The sequence below is a fragment of the Pseudonaja textilis genome, chromosome 5 (genome assembly GCF_049901715.1).
Source record: "Pseudonaja textilis isolate UNSWEBS1 chromosome 5, rPseTex1.2, whole genome shotgun sequence".
Lineage (NCBI taxonomy): Eukaryota > Metazoa > Chordata > Lepidosauria > Squamata > Elapidae > Pseudonaja > Pseudonaja textilis.
In genome coordinates this window covers 62,094,868-62,112,575 of record NC_141994.1, presented here as the reverse complement: position 1 = coordinate 62,112,575, position 17,708 = coordinate 62,094,868, and the positions used below count along the sequence as shown (strand labels likewise).

At 39.3% G+C, this 17,708-nt stretch overlaps 1 protein-coding gene across 1 annotated transcript in view; it reads left to right on the top strand.

The window, feature by feature from the left end:
- Positions 1–17,708, top strand: part of MICAL3 (microtubule associated monooxygenase, calponin and LIM domain containing 3) — a 209,342-nt gene that overhangs the window by 5,224 nt on the left and 186,410 nt on the right. The window lies entirely within an intron of this gene.

Sequence of the window (17,708 nt, the reverse complement as noted above, 5' to 3'; positions counted from 1 at the left end):
CAGAGAAGTGAAGCTGTATTGAGATCATTCTGCAGTTCAACAACAGAGACTCTTGGAGGCTATTTCTGGTTGAATTCTCCTAGCCTTCATTCTTCAGCACCATTTTGTATTAATCATATTTGTAACCAACTGTCACTCTGGGGTGCTCAGTTGTCCTGTTTATCTTCAAAAAATTTATTTGATCCCTTAGACTGTGAACAGTGAACAAATCTAAGGGATTTTCATAGCTGAGCAGAGCTCCGAAGCCACATTCTAAGTCCAAAATTGCTGAATGTGTAATACATTGACCTACTCACCTGTTACTGTCACCTTAACTAAAACAGGGTTGATTTGGTTTTGGGTTAGAGTATATTGTGAATGCATCCATTGTGTCTTGGAAGCCATCCTTTATCACTCAGCTTGTTCTGTGAATTCATCCAATTTATAGTTTATTCATTCAACCCAGGTTAAGAGAATCTTAGCTCGTGTGCATTGAAAGGCACATTCTGCGATATAAAATATAAATAAAAGGAGCAGGAACAGGAAAAGAAAAGGTGAAAAGAATCCATTCATTCACTAGTCATACAGAGCAATGGTGGGATTCAACAATTTTTACCACCGGTTCTGTGGGCATGGTGTGGCTTGGTGGGCATGGCTTGGTGGGTGTGGCAAGGGAAGGATACTGCAAAATCTCCATTCCCTCCCCATTCCAGGGGAAGGATACTGCAAAATCCCCATTCCCTCCCCATCCCACTAACCTGCTTTCCAGCTCTGTTCTCCTGTGCAGGGCAACAAAAGAAGACCCAAAAGAAGATCAGCTGGGACTCAGGAGGCAGAGAATAGATGGGGATGGGGCCAGACAGAGGTGGTATTCTGAACTTCTCAAAATTTCCACTACAGGTCTCCGAACTACTCAAAATTTCCGCTACCAGTTCTCCAGAACTGGTCAGAATCTGTTGAATACCACCTCTGATACAAAGAAGAGATAGAACATCAAGATGGTTAAAAGATGGTGGAAGAAAAAGCTCACAGATCTCTCTAAAAAGAGCATTCTAAGCAGTGGTGGGATTCAAATTTTTTTACTACCGGTTCTGTGGGCCTGGCTTGGTGGGCGTGGCAGGGGAAGGATACTGTAAAATCTCCAGTCAAAGATGGTATTTGCTGGTTCTCCGAACTGCTCAAAATTTCCACTACCGGTTCTCCAGAACTGCTCAGAACCTGCTGAATACCACCTCTGAGTCTAAGGCACATAGACCTCTGTAGACAGTCCATTCACAAGCAGTCACAAAATGGCACTCTACTCTTCTTAGCATTTGCACTAGTTCTTTTCCTGATTATTTCAGCTGTTAGGTCTGTAAAGGTAAAGGTCCGTTATCCTTGTTCTAGATCTTTATATCAGAGCCTTGAATCTGGCTCACTAGATAATTGACAGCCCAAGAGGTCCCATCAATTGTAATGAGCAAAATCCTCTCGGTCCAGGGAAGGTTCTTTCTCTGGGCAGGTTGTAGCTTCTTTTCATCACAGCACATAAAGGAGTATCTCTTCTCCCAAGTCAACCCACCTTAGCTAGCATTAATAAGCCAAGATGGGTACAGATTAAGGGAACTTAAGATAGGTCATTTTCTTTGGCTTGTCATGGATGATGTCTGTTACACTATGTGTTTATAGATAATAACAAATATACTGTGCTCTCTAGTATTTAGGAAGAGTAGTTGTTGTTTAGTCTCTAAGTCATGCCCAACTCTTCGCAGTCCCATGGCCCATGCCAGGCTCCCCATCTTCCATTGTCTCCTGGAGTTTGCCAAAATTCACGTTCAGTGTGTCGATGACACTCTCTTACTATCTCTTCCTCTGCCATCCCCTTCTGCTTTTGCTTTCAATTTTTCCCAACATCAGGGTCTTTTCCAAGGAGTCGCCTCTTCTCATTAGATGGCCAAAGAATTTGAGCTTCAGCTTCAGTATCTGTGCTTCCATAGGACAGGATTTCCTTTAGGATTGACTGATCTGATGTCCTTGTACTCCAAGGGACTTTCAAGAGTCTTCTCCAGCACTGCAATTGGAATACATCCATTCTTCGGCTCCCAGTCTTCCTTTATGATCCAACCAGTGGTGGGATTCAAAAAATCTGTGGGTGTAGCTTGGTGGGCATGGCAGGAGAAGCTTACTGCAAAATCCTGATTCCCTCCCCATCCCACTAACCTGCTTTCCAGCTCTGTTCTGTGCAGGGCAACCAAAGAAGACCCAGCCAATCAGCTGGAACTTGGGAGGAAGAGAATAGATAGAGGTGGGGCCAGTCAGAGGTGGGATTTTCCAGTTCTCCGAACTACCCAAAATTTCTGCTATCGTTTCTCCAGAACTGGTCAGAACCTGCTGAATACCACCTCTAGATTCAACTCTCGCAGCTATACAGTACAGCAGTGTAAATCTAATCAGATTTTTTTTCCTCTATCAAGTGTCCATCTTATGCCAACCAGGAGCCTTGGAACATTCCACGGTTAAAACAATTTTCCAGATAAAATATTCATGTAGTATATTTTAACCCATCATATGAAAACTACTGTCATACTTGTAATGGAATATTGTATTACAATATTATTTTGCAAATGTGAAATCATCGTTAAGTACAAAATAACCAAAACGTTAAAGCAGGAAGAGGTAAGATATGAAATACTTGAATTAGCATGTGAGATAGGTCTACAATGAATTACTTAGCAGGCTAACTAGGTTTGGACAAGAGAGATCTTTGTAAAACAAAAGAAGACCATCATTGATAGGGTAAGAGGGCCCTTTCTTGGCAAGGCATCCCAAAAGAGTCTTGAAACCTTGCCAAATTCTGCAGACATACATGCCAAAAAAGTCACGCCTTTCAGTATTCCTGAATGCTTTCCAACTCTCTCTCTACAGCAGTGAGATATTTTGAAATGCAGTATAACAATTACCTCTAGAAGCAAGATCATAGGTGTTACCTACAATGCATTTAATGCATAGATCTATTTAATAACATCTGAGTTTATTTATAAATATTAACATACTTGGCATCCAGACTCATAGCAAATCTAGTCTCAACGATTCCTGAGGAAAATAAACTGGACTGGGACATATCAATGTGTATCAGCCCCCCAGAGGTTAATATATCTTTAATATATTAAAGCCTCTCCAGCTTTAAGGCATCTGATTCTGCTTGTCTGTGGTTGCACAAATAAGGAAAACTGGCCTGCTGAAGTTGCCTGGCATGCAACTATTAAAGGGACAGTCTCAAGTAGAGATAAAGGGAATGATTTCATCATACATTGTTAGCCTTGAAATTGCTTCAATTCTGAGAGAATCTCGAGGGCCCCAAACTTATTATAATGTGTGTTTGGGACTAAGGGCATAATGCAGCCAACTATCATGAAAAGAGCTTTGATCATTATTATTATTAGATTTCTAATCTCATCTAATCTATTATTAGATTTCTGTACTCCTGAGTTTTCCAAAAGTTAAATCTGAGTTTATATCCATCTAAACTACTGTGCAAATGCATACAAACCAGTGTGTGTGTGTGTCAGTGGTGGGGTTTAATTTTTTTTACTACCAATTCTGCGGGCATGACGTGGCTTGGTGGGCATGATTTGGTGGGCATGGCAGGGGAAGGATACTGTAAAATCTCCATTCCCTCCCTACTTCTGGGGGAAGGTTACTGCAAAATCCCATTCTTTTCCCCACTCCACTAACCTGCTTTCCAGCTCCATTCTCCTGTGCAGGGCAACAAAAGAAGACCCAGCCGATCAGCTGGGACTTGGGAGGCAGAGAATAGATGGAGGCAAGGCCAGTCAGAGGTGGTATTTACCAGTTCTCTGAACTACTGAAATTTTCACTACTGGTTTTCCAGAACTGGTCAGAACCTGCTGAAAACTACCTCTGGTGTGTGTTCATATAAGCCATTATCTGCATTTTATTTTCATTGCTACCTATACTAACTATATATTTATCATCTAGGTAATAAATTGAGTAAATCACAGATGTTTCTCTGTACTGACTGTGTTCCTTTGTTTTTATCCCTAGTTCATAAAATCACAAGAGCCATTTTGGTGTAGTGGTTAAAGCATCAGGCTAGAAACCTGGGGCACTGTGAATTCTAATCCTGCCTTACGCATAAAGCCAACTGGGTGACCTTGGGCTAGTCAATTTCTCTCAGCCCTAGGAAGGAGGCAGTGGCCAACTACAGCTGAAAAGAATTGCAAGAAAACTGCAGGGGCTTGCCCAGGTGGTCTTTAAATATTGGACAAGAATAAATAGAAGAAAGAATATTCAGAATCATGACTTTCTCAATCAGTTTCTCCAGATTCACACAACACGCCGAATCATAAACACACAACATGGGCAATGCCTCAAAATGTAGATGGTTACTGTATTTCAGTGTATTGTGTTAATAGAACCATAGCACTATTTTATAACTTGATGTGTTCTAAATGAACTTCACCTTCCATAATTCCCAGCATTTGCCATATTGTCTGCCAATAATAGGAAGTGAAGTTTGACACATCTGGAAGATATTAAGTTGGAGGAGGTTAAGGCCGGAGACCATTAATTCCTGTGATAAAAAGGATTAAAGTTTGTGTAAAGCCCAGGTGATTCTTTTTTGTAAATAGCTAATTGTACGGATCCTTTAAAAGAGCAGAAATAAAAACGTGACTTCCTTTTTAAGTAAAACAGGGTTAGAGATAACTTTGGTAGCCAGGAGTACCTTTCTAATTTTTTTAAATTATTTTTAAAGATTTTCCTATATATATGTAATATTTCTAAATTAAAAAAAAATGAAGCTCATTGAAAACTGAATATAAAATATTATTACCTCAGTGTATCTATTCTTACTTAGAAGATTTTTTAAAACTACAGCTGGATCGCCACTTCCATTAAAAAGGTAACTGGGTTGTTCTTTAAAACCCATAAGAATGCTTGTTTAAATCTTCTTAATCTTTTTACTGTAATTTAATATCTTTGCTCATTAGGTTTTGTTTTATCACTTTTGCTACTGGTCAGCTGAAATAGACTACTTTGTAGCTCAATCTTTTGCAAAATCTCAACCAGTATGCTAATGTTGAATGAATCCTTGGCTGTCAGTTTGATTAAATAAACCATGATCAGCTAACAATGGATAAGATACCTAAACCGTTTTTTTAGCTCTATATTGATACCATTGTGTGGAATAGCCCTCTCACACCTCCCCTGGGTAAAAATTAAGAATTCTTCACATCATTTCTGTTTTATAAATAAATACTTTGTGCATGATAAGATGGGTCTAATTTTCTGCTCTATCAAAAGATGCAGTAACCAAAAGCATTTTCAGATTAGCCAGGGCTAATCTGAGGTTTATGGGGTTAAAATTATTTTACTTTACTTTCCTGACTATAACACAAGGAATATTTTTGTGTTACCTGCACAAAAAGCCTCTTAAAATACAGATTTTTAATAAACATAGGCAGGAGGAATTTTGACTATTACAGTAGTTTATGAAAATGAGAACATAAATAGGGTATTATAAAGAGGGGCAGGCAAAGGAATACAGTATAACTAGGAGAAAAACATACTTGTGTAATAAAAAAATGACCAGATTATAACAAATTTTCCAATCCAGAAATTAAGCACATAAGTCATGCATCTTAAAGTTGTAAATATGTTAACAAGTTACTTAGAATAAACCCAAAGATTAAGCTGTGAAACCAGACAGGATTGAATAAATATTATTCTGAACAAAGAACTGAATCTGATTAAAACAAGGGAGGGGGATTATGAAAATAAATCACATCTAGTTCTATTTATGTTCCAAAAATGAAACAAAAAATATGGTTCAAAAATGAGCAGAAGTTTTTATTGTTTTCCTTAGCTTGTTTCTGCAAGGTGGGGGGAATGACTGACTCAAATATAGATTTGTAATATTTGTATAGCAGAAGGAATTTAATCAAGTGTGTCTGTGGTATGTGTGTATGTGTAGTTATTCCCATGGCCCACAAATTTGCTCTCTGTAACATGGTTTAAGCCTCTATACCAGGGATGTCAAACTCTTTGCCCACAGGCTGGATGCGTCACGTGCTGGCCACGCCCACGCCCGGTTTAGCGAAGGGTAAAAAAAGTTGCAATACATCATGTGACGCCACCATGACATGAGTTTGACACCAGGGGTCTTCAAACTTGACAGCTTTAAGACTTGTGGTCAGCTTAATCTTTGATTAATTCTAAGTAACTTGTTAACATATTTACAACTTTAAGATGCATGATTTATGTGCTTAATTTCTGGATTGGAAAAATTGTTATAATCTGGTCTTTTTTTTTTATTACACAAGTATGTTTTTCTCCTAGTTATACTGTATTCCTTTGACTGCCCTTCTTTATAACTCCCAGAATTCCTCCTCCAGTCATGTTAGCTCAGGAATTCTGGGAGTTGAAGTCCATAAGTCTTACACTTGCCAAGTTTGAAGACCCTTGGTTTATACCAAGGTTTCTCAACCCTAGCAACTTTAAGATGTGTGGACTTCAATTCCCAGAATTCCCAAGTCAGCCATATTGGCTGAGGAATTCTGGGAATTGATGTCCACATATATCTTACTTGTCAAGGTTAAGAAACACTGCTCTGTACATGATATGAAGTTATCTTTCCTTTCATTTGATTCTCATTTTAATTTGTTTTTTAATGTTCAAATGTCATTTTAGTCTGGGATTTCCTTATTGTAGTCTGACATATGCATCCTTCCAATGAATCATTCAGTATCTTCCTGTTTTTGAATATGGCTTTAGAGTATAGTGACTCACTCACTTCATAACAAGGAACATCATAAAAAGCTATTTTAAATGTCCAGCTTGCTTTTCAGTACAATTTTTTTTCTCAGCCATTCTGATGAGTTTCATGGCAGCAGGGCAAAACACGTAAAGGACTTTTCCTAGATTGTTTAGTACTTTTCTCATTCTGATTTTTATTGATGAATTTTGATGAGTGCTTAGCTTTAGTTGAAAAAAAATGAAACTGGTTACAGTATAGATTTGTTTTGTTTAGAACCAATACAATTTGAAGTATCCACATTGGGGGCAAAATAATTGCCCAAAGTCACTGACACGGAGTAATGGGAGAAAAGACCAATAGAAGTGAATATGGGCCAAAATTGGTTCAGTATTAGAGGCATTGGAAGGTATCATGGGGAATGTGGACGGAAGAGAGAATTTGGGATGCAATTTGGAAAGGAGGGTTTCCAAAAGAGGGCAAAAATGTTTTCTTGGACTTCAGGTACAGTTAAACATTTGTAAAATGGTAAGCAAACAAGGATTCAACACCCCACTTCATAGATCTGGCAACTGGCCTTACTTAGCATCTTTGTAGAAATTGAAATACATGGTTCTATACATTGTGCAAAGCATTTGTTTCCTTTAAACTGTCACAAATGATCACTTTTAATTGTGGAGATAGTAAAGATTAAAACCTAGCTACATATGGAACAAGTGAACAGGTCTTGCTCTGGTAGAGATGTGTGTTCATCTGCATGCTTATAGACACAGCCATAATTGCTTAGGGCAGAAGGTCCCAGGCCCAACAGATGTAGAAGGGGCTGTAGAATGAAAGTCAAGCTTTCCTAATTTGTCATTCTTCCAATGTGATGGACTACTCCTTCCACTCATTTCCAAACAATGTAATTCATGCCGATTATGGGAATTGTTTTCCAGCACGTGGAAAGCACACCGTATTCAATACAAAACTCACTGGGTGACTTTTTAGCTAAAGACTCTGTTTCAGCCCAATTAATTATATGTGGTTAGAATGAGGATAAAATGAGGGGAAACTCTACTGCATGTTTCTTGAATTCTTAAAAAATGTAAATTAATAAAGAAATAAACAGTCTGATATCTGCTGTTTCAGATCTGGTAGGTTGACATCAGCAAGGTCATCAGATAATTGTTGGGTAATTTTGACGTTAACCCCAGCAACAAACCACTGGAAAAAAAAATAAGATACAGGTCTATATATTGTACCGTATGAATTTCAATCAAATTAAATCTAATTCTGGTATATCAGTATTTATGATACTAAAAATGTATCTTTTTTCATGGCTTTGCTTGGAAAGTTCCTATGGAAAAAATAACGTGTATTTAAAAAACAAACCAAAATCTTTTAGAATATGAAAATGTTAAGTACACTGGCAGTAACTCAGTCTGAGATTAGCTTCAAATAATTCATCAAAACATAATATTGGTTTGGTGTTGACTGGTACTTTGTCTAAACCCATCCATATTGTTGATTAAACATGCATCATGACTTTAGCATGGGGGTTGCTCAGGAATTTTGATAGTTGAAGTCCACAGGTCATAAAGTTGCCATAATTGCCTGCCCCTTGCTTAGTGTAGTCATACCCAAGCTGTTGTAGTTTATTCAGTAAAACACACTTTGCTACATAATGGTTGCCCGAATACATACTCAATCTTTGGCTTAAGATATTGTATGAATTCAGAACAGATTTTATCCCTGATAGTGTCAAACTTATAGAAGCATTTAAAGTTATAACCAAAAGAGCTAAATAAAAAAAAATACCTCCCAGTGTTCTCTTCTTGTTCCACAAAGAACTGCAATCTGATTAAATCTTATTTTAGCATTTGATCCCTGTAGTTTATCAGCTAGTCAGTACCGCTTGTTTCTTAAGAGGCAGTGATATATATCTTTCCCAATTAAAATAATGAAGGGCTCCTTTGAGAGAAGGAGTAGTATAAAAATAAATGAAATATGAAGGCTAAAATGAATGTGTATAGGTTGTAAAGATAGGGTTTATAATTGATGAGTATGACTTGCAATAAAATGTTGGAATATGATTTTACTGTTCAGCCGTGTTCCTTTCCATTCTAGCCCTCAACTCCACCGCAGGTCAATCAACAGTTTGTAACCACTGATCATAATCTCTTCCAAGTTTGTTTGTTGTTGGTGGTGGGGAGGTTCTAAAAATATTTTCTGCCTCCTCCAGATCTGCTGATACCTCTCTCTTTTGGAGGGGTAGTTTATTTTTGGCTACATTGACCCTGCTGAGATCAGAAACACAAAGGGGATCATGAGATAGGTCTTCTTAAACCAGAAGTTGACAATGGGAGGGAATAAGGCTCTCTTTGATGCAAACTTAAAGCTGACCAAACAGAATGGTTGGATTGGTTTTAGGTGACCAAATGATGTCCTTAAAGTCAAGCTGGTGACTTCAAGGGAAGTGACCATGCAGTTTAATGATACATGTAGTCTTCGAGTTATGACCATAATTGAACCCCAAATTTATGTTGTTAAGAGAGGTACTTGTTAAATAAGCTTTGCCCCATTTAACAACTATTCTTGCCACAGTTGTTAAGTGAATCATTGCATTTCTTTAGTTAGTAACACAGTTGTTAAGTGAATCTGGCTTCCCCCTTGACTTTGCTGGTCAGAAGGTCTTAAAAGCGGATCCCATGACTCGGGGACATCGCAACCATCATAAATATGAAGCAGTTTTTTGATTATGGGACCAGGGGATGCTGCAACTGTCCTAAGTGTGCAAAATGGTCACAAGTAAATATTTCCAGTGCTGTTGTAACTTTGAATGGTCACTAAATTAACTGTGGCAAGTTGAGGACTACCTCTAGGCAGTATGGAAGTGTCTTGTTTTCTGCTGGGATAATGCTTCCCTGCTTGGAAGGGCCCTCACCAGGCTGTGTCCCCCTCACTTAGCTTCCAGGCCCAGAAAAAGCCAAAGCAGGAGAATACAACGCTCACTACATTTCATTTAGAATAGAATAGAATTCTTTATTGGCCAAGTGTGGTTGGACACACAAGGAATTTGTCTTGGTGCAAATGCTCTCAGTGTACATAAAAGAAAAGATACATTTGTCAAGAATCATAAGGTACAACACTTAATGATAGTCATACGGTACAATAAGCAGTCAAATCATACTAGGAAACAGTCAAATCGTAAGGATACAAGCGACAGTCACAAGTGGGAGGGGGTGGGTGATAAGGAATGATGAGAAGATGAGCAGATTTTGTAAACAGTTGAACAATGTTGAGGGAATTATTTGTTTAGCAGAGTGATGGCTTTCAGGGAAAAACTGTCCTTGTGTCTAGTTGTTCTGATGTGCAGTGCTCTATAGCATCGTTTTGAGGGAAGGAGTTGAAACAGTTTATGTCTGGGATATGAGGGGTCTGTAAATATTTTCACAGCCCTCTTTTTGACTCGTGCAGTATACGGGTCCTCGATTGAAGGCAGGTTGGTAGTAATTGTTTTTTCTGCAGTCCTAATTATCCTCTGAAATCTGTGTCTGTCCTGTTGGGTTGCAGAACCAAACCAGACAGTTGTAGAGGTTCAGATGACTCAATAATTCCTCTGTAGAACTGGATCAGCAGCTTCTTGGGCAGTTTGAGCTTTCTGAGATGACGCAGAAAGAATATTCTTCGTTGTGCTTTTTTGATGACGATTTTGATGTTAGATGTCCATTTTAGGTCATGTGATATAGTAGAACCTAGAAATTTGAAGGTCTCTACTGTTGATACAGTGTTGTCTAGTATTGTAAGAGGTGATAGTATGGGAGGGTTTCTTCTAAAGTCTACCACCATTTCTATGGTTTTGAGTGTGTTCAGTTCCAGATTGTTCTGATTACACCACGAGGCAAGTTGTATAACCTCCTGTCTATATGCGGATTCATTGTTGTCTTGAATGAAATCAATCACTTTAATCAGATGTTAAATATAACAGGAACTTAAATGAATTTTCTGTTCTTTCCCTGCTGAGGGACACTCCAATGTCAAGTACAGATAGTCCTCGACTTACAATAGTTCATTTGAAGTTACAACAGCACTGAAAAAAAGTGACTTCTGACCGTTTTTCAAACTTATGACCACTGCAGCATCCCCACGATTGTATGATTTACATTTGAATGCTTGACAACTGGTTCATATCTATGATGGTTGCTGTGTCCCAGGGTCATGTTTTGCAACCTTCTATACAAGCAAAGTCAATGGGGAAGCCAGATTCATTTAACAACCATGTTCCTAACTTAACATCTACAGTGATTCACTTAACAAATGCAGCAAGAATAGTCATAAAAGGAGAAAAACTCACTTAACAAATTTATCACTTAGCAACATAAATTTTGGGCTCAATTGTGGTCGTAACTCGAGGACTACCTGTGGATTTTTAGCCCCTCAAAAAGTTACCCAACTCTACCTGTTGTATGCTAGCAATCCTTAATACATGTGCCATGTTTTACAAGTACATGGGATCTCTTAAAATGGAGGGAAGGTGTCTTGAAAATACTTGGTGGGATTACAGATTACAGATTGTACTTTGATTTCTTTATAATCACAAATGCTAATATGAAGGTATGAACTGGAAGTCATTGAAGCTTACTGTTGTTTTGAAGGTCATTCCATTTTTCCTCCAGAAATGTTTCACAGCTTCATAGAGGGAGGTTTATTATTTTTGACCCTGCAGATTAACATACCCATTAATTCTGAAGCACATCGCTACAGAAAATGGGCGTTAGTGAAATCATGAATCTCAAAAATGAATTGGTTTCTCTTCCAATTCATTCTTAAAATTTAATATAACGAGAGTATCGGAGTTCAGGAGACTTGCTCAGGCAAATGTAAACAAACACTGGCTTGGATGATGAAAACAGAGGGATTCCCACAAATAAAAGGATTACTATCTGCCATGAAAGGACCCTTGTTAGACTTAACACAATAATCCATTATGCTGGGTGTTTATAATTTGACAGCAGTAAGTTTTTATATTTTCTCATTAGTAGTTGCTTGTCCCTCCCCTTCAATGAAAAGATATATGTAAGAGAGAGAGTGCAATGTGGTATTTATGAGCAAGAAAAGGCTGGACCAGGCAGGGAGCCTGAGGACAACTATGTTGGTTCATAAGAGAAAGAAAAATCTGTGATTGGACAATGCATTTATTAGGCTGTTGAAGAATTCTAAATCTTGCACGTTGTGTGGCAGTTTGATGGCAGCTGAACAAGAGTGCCAAGTGGCTCATTTGTGCAAATTTATTGGCTAGTTTTGAGAAACTGAGTGTGCAATGGTAAAAAGAAATAAAAAGTAAGGGTAAATTGCAGTGGTTTATATAACAATGCAAGCTGTATAGAGAATATTCGGGTCTTTTCTGGAAGATGAATGCATTTCTCGATGTCAACTTAGAAGACCATCATGCTCATCACAGTGGAACATGGGTGGCTCTAAACCCCTAATGGGAAAAGATTTACTTCTCAATTATATTTTTAATTTGACTTTATTTAGCTGTGAAATAGGTCATACTGAAATTTGGTGATGGTTTAAAGCAGAGGTGTCAAACTCGATTTCATTGAAGGCCACATCAGAGTTCTGTTTGACCTCAGGGGACGGGGTGGGCATGGCCAGTGTGGGTGTAGCCATCTTGACGTCACTCGTGTTGGGGGCACCCGTGGTAGCCCGAGCGCTCTGCCAGCGAAAACGGGTTCCTGAGCTCTGTTTTCAGCCGTGATGGCCTCCTGCAGCTCTCTGCAAGCAAAAGTGGAGTTTGGGTGGGCTGTGTGTGCCCCCGGGCCCTGTGTTTGGCTGTGACAGCCTCCTACAGCCCTCTGCCAGTGAAAATGGAGGTCCGTTTTTGCTGGCAGAGGGCTGCAGGAGACTGTCATGGCCAAAAATAGGGCCTGGAAGGGCTACGTGTGGCCCTTCCAAGCTCTGCTTTTGTTGGCACGCCAGTGCTTTGCTGTTTCCAAGGCGGCCCTGCAGGCCGGATTTGGCCCCTGGGCCTTGAGTTTGACATCCTTGGTTTAAAGTAAATCAATGAGAAGTTATTTCTCAGCCCTGTTCTTGTTCTGTAATCTAGCCTGGCCACACATTCAGGATCAGAATACCACTCATTTGGATAATTTACAATTTAGCATACTGGATGAATCAGGCCACCCCATTAAATAATCATAAGTTATTTGCGGAAAGGTATCATGTGAACACAGACAAGTATGCACTTTTAAAATCGGGATTTACAAATTCAGATGTTACATGAACCAATCATTACTAAAGGCCTAATATGTTCAACACTGAACAACCATAATGGCCGGATCCACAGAATACGATGACACCAACTCTTAATAAAACACATTATGAATTTATGTGATCCAGTTTTAGGCTTCTACTTGCAGTCGGAGTCACTGGAAATTTTTTAGCATGGATATAAAACAATCTGAACTTCTCTGGCACACTGGGATAGCTGGGTTTGTTTCTGAGAAAGCAGAAATGAGAAGATTAAAAACTATATCTTGTAGTAATGGTTATGTCCACTTTCCACTACTATGGACTTTGAATGTATTCATAGAAAGCTATGCAAAATGATGCAGAGATAACCCTTTTGTAGGATTAAGTTTAAGAGCAAAACGATTTGAGTTTAACTGCCTAAATTTGTATGGATTTCAACTTGGATGTCGGCTGAAGAGTTCTTGGAGTTGAAGTCTACATATCTTTATTAGCAAGGTTGAAAAACACTGCCCTGGAGAAAATTGCTTAGGTCTTTATTAGCATTTTATGCAGGGGTAGGCTGCTGGGGGTTCACAGCGGTTCGGGAGAGCCTCTAGCTAAAATTCTGTGCAGTTCAGAGAACCCCAGGGGTGGGATTCTACCAGTTCGCACCTATTCGCTAGAACTGGTTGTTAACATTCTAAGCAGTTCGGAGAATGGGTTGTTAGAAGAAATTACTGGCCTAATCCTGTAAGGAAGGCAGGAAGGAAACATTCTGGGGTTGCTTACAGAAACTGCCTCTCCGTTAACTCTTATTACATTCTTGGCAGGACTAGACTTCCTGTCTCAGGAACTTCTCTGGAGTTTTTTCCCCCTCCTTTGCTGGTACTTTGCTTGTGTGGAGTGACCATTCAAAGTTAAAATGGCACTGAAAAAAGTGACTTATGACCGTTTTTCACACTTATGACTGTTACAGCATCCCCACAGTCATGAGAGGCCAGACGAAAAAGATGCGTGCCTCAATGTGAGTGATATTGAGTTGGCCACGCCCACACAGTCACATGACCACCAAGCCGCGCCCACCAACTAAGTCACGCCCACAGAACCAGTTGTTTGAATCCCGCCCCTGGAGAACTCCCAAATCCCACTCCTGGCTGGCCCTACCCTGCCCCGCCTCGCCCACCCCTCCCAGGAGTCCCCATATGGCCCATTTTGGATGCAACTAAGTGCAAAACATGCACAGAGGCTCAGGTAGGGCAAAAATTCAGCCTCCAGGAAGTTCGGGAAGGCCGGAAATGGGCCAATTTCCAGCTTCCAGAAGGCCTCCAGAGCCCGGAGAAGCCATTTTTGCCCTCCCGGAGGCTCAACAAAAGCCTCTGGAGCCCAGGGAGGGCTAAAACGCCCCCCCCACACTGTGGTGCAGAAGGCCAACTAGGCCACACCTACCATGTTCACGCCCACCCAGCAACCGGGCAGTGAACCTGTTGCTTAAATTTTTGAAGCCCACCCCTGATTTTATGGTGATAATAAATAGATGAGAAGGACAAAGGACAAAGAAATTCTGATACCATCACAGTAGCAGTACAACAGAGCCTGCATCCTTAGTCAGTAAGGCATGTTTTCCTAGCTGTGAAAACATTATTTACTTGGTTGTTTTCTCTTTTTCTCCTCCTACTTCCAACACACAATTTCCATCTCTTTCTCCAGCATGTCTTTTACAGTAAACCTAACATTTTACAGCAAGTGGTCAAGAATGTGGGTGTTGACGCCCAAAATCCTGGGATTAATTACACAATTATGCAGCACTCTGGTCACAAATCATTCAGAATGGAGCAATGGGAATTAAAAAAAATTACAACCATGATTGTATGCAGAATTGATCTAAATATCACAACTGTGATTAAATTCAACCCACTGGAATCTCTTCCTCCTTGTAATGGCCAGTATATAATAGAATAGCATGCTGTGATTTTATGGAGAATATATGTATTTCTTCAGCCAACTGTAACATCTGTTAATGCTGTGGGAACTCTTTTGCAATCAGTGTAATTCACATATCAAGCTACTCTACAAGCCATATTGTAAGTAATATGATATATTTTCTCACTGGCTTTGATGCTGCAATTGGAGAGACTAGCTGTAAAAGATGAGGAGAAAAAGAGGACACTGATGTTTCATTCCAAAGTGTACATGTGTGTATGTATTTGTGTGCACATATTCTTTTTAACCTTTCTTTTTCCAGATGCTAGAACAGAACAGAAGAGAACTTAATAGAATAGAATGGAGTAGAATAGAATAGAAATAGAATAGAAACAGAATAGAACAGGAACAGAATTAGAATAAGCGTAGATAGAATACAATTATAATAGAATAGAATAGAAATAGAATAGAATAAGAACATACTTAGAATAAGGATAGAATTAGAATAGTATAGAGCAGAATACTTTATTGGCCAAGTTTGATTAGCCACACAAGAAATTTTTCTCCGATGCATAAACAACAAAGCAATAATAAATTATACCAATAAGAGAAGGTAGTGGAACAGATGAGAAGGATATAATAATACAACCATACCAATGGGTAAATATATTTTGACATAAGACAGAACTGTGGGATTAGGTATTCAACAGAGTGATAGCACGAGGAAAAAAAACTGCCTCTGTGTCTAGTTGTTGTGGCATGCGATGTCCTGGAATAGCGTCTCAAGGGGTGGGGAGGTAAAACAGATTATATCAAGGAATGTATATTTACTGACTACTTAATTACTGCATCAGGAGCGCATATAGCAAAAATGAGAACTAGGGCCAATTTCTAATGGTTCATTTGGTATAATGGGTGTCTCAGGGTTGCATTCATTTTGTCTCTTAAGGTCCTCCACTTCCACACCCTGAAAGATATGTGTGTGTGTGTGTGTGTGTGTGTGTGTGTGTGTGTGTGTACAGCATGTATGTATGTATGCCCTTTTCATTCTTTCTGTACTTTTTATATATCTAATTCCTCTTTCAGTACTTTGATAAAACCTTTGACAGTGTGTCAGTTTAATTAATGAAAGCATTTGAAAAATTAGTTGCATGCACTATGGCAGAATTCTACTGTAGGAATATCCCACTGGCTTGGAACATGTATCTATCCGTAGTGGCACAGTGGGGTTAGAGTGTAGTATTGCAGGCTAATTCTGCTAGTTGGCAGTTCGAGTGTCACCTACCGTCCTTCTGAGGTTAGTAAAATGAGGACCCAGATAGTTGGCAATATGCTGACTCTGTAAACTGCTTAGAGAGGGCTGTAAAGCACTGTGAAGCAGTGTATTGCTTTTTTTATGTGTTTCCAAAGCTGTGAGAAATTCCAGTGTTTAATTTTCTTTGAATAAAAGAGTACTGGAGAATTACGTGCTCATATTTTATTTACAAAAATAGAAGCATGGTAGAAGCAAACAGGTATTATTTTTTAAACAAACAGGGAAAGTACTGTACACAAGGTTCCAAAGGCACCAAATTTTATTCAAGAAAACTTCCGCTCTGATTCTAAGTTATTTCTTTTTTAGTTGACCATAACTAGATAGCACTATCTTCATAAAATTAGTTTATATTCCAGTTATTTGAGGGAGATCCCGAGTTACCATATTAGGGACTTTTTGCAGTCCAATGGTTTTTTAATACCATTTGGCTACCCCCTTGGGAACGCTAATTCCATAACTCTATTCAAGGCAGTATGTTGGCAAGTTTAAATTTTTCTGGTTTTGATGGTCTCTCGCCAGGCTAAAAGATGCCATCCTTGCAAAATGCGTTTTTATGACTTCATTTGCCTCAGACTTCGCGGATAAGATGTAAAATACTGTACAACGTTAGTTGTGTGATCTTGGAAAATGAGCACAAATCTCTTGCTGTGGTGTTTTTATTCTTTTTGACAGATGTTTACGGGATTATCTGTCTACGCCTCACTGCAAAAGGGTTAACAGTATTTAATGTGTATTTGAATGCAGACACCTCGCCTGGGTTGCTTAACAACGCAAAACTACAATTCCCAGGTTTCTTTCGAGAACCAACGGTCTCCGTGTTGTTTTTTCGGCAGTTAAGGCTTCCATAGAAACGCTTTTTTTTCCCTCAGCCGTTAACGCTGGTATGTCTGCGGTTCCTTCAGAAATTACCTTCGTTACTTGTTTCTTTTCTTTCCCCATGTGTGCATGGAGAGGGCAGTGACAAAAGCTGATCTGTTAAACGGCTGTGTCTCCTTAAAAGAGGTCTCCAAAGTTGGCAACTTTAAGACTTTGTGGACTTCAACTCCCAGAATTCTCCAGCCACAAAGTCTTAAAGTTACCAACTTTGGGGATCCCTACTCTTTTAAGCTTCGGCTTACTTTGTCGCAGCTTTGTTGCGGAATCCTAACGATCACAATTCCAAATGTACATATTGTTAAGCGGTCGTGCCTCAGGCGTTTAAGGGCACAGGGCGTAATTCCCTGAAGATTGCGGTGGAACAAGGCTGCAAACCTTTATACATCTTGATCCTAAGCAGCTTCCCCCTCCCCCCCCATTTAAAAGTCATAGGATCGCATCGTGCATTTTAAGGCGCCCCAAGGAGAATCTTAATTGGTTTCTATTTTCGAATGTAAATAGCCAGGTTTTTTTTTTTTTTTGACATACCCTCCTTTCCCCCGTGGCTAAACTTCGCCCACGATGCGCATCAGGATTTCTAGCGCGCTGCTCCGATTGCAACAGCTAGGTATCCAACTTTGGCTACCTTTTTAAGTCTTGTGGACTTCA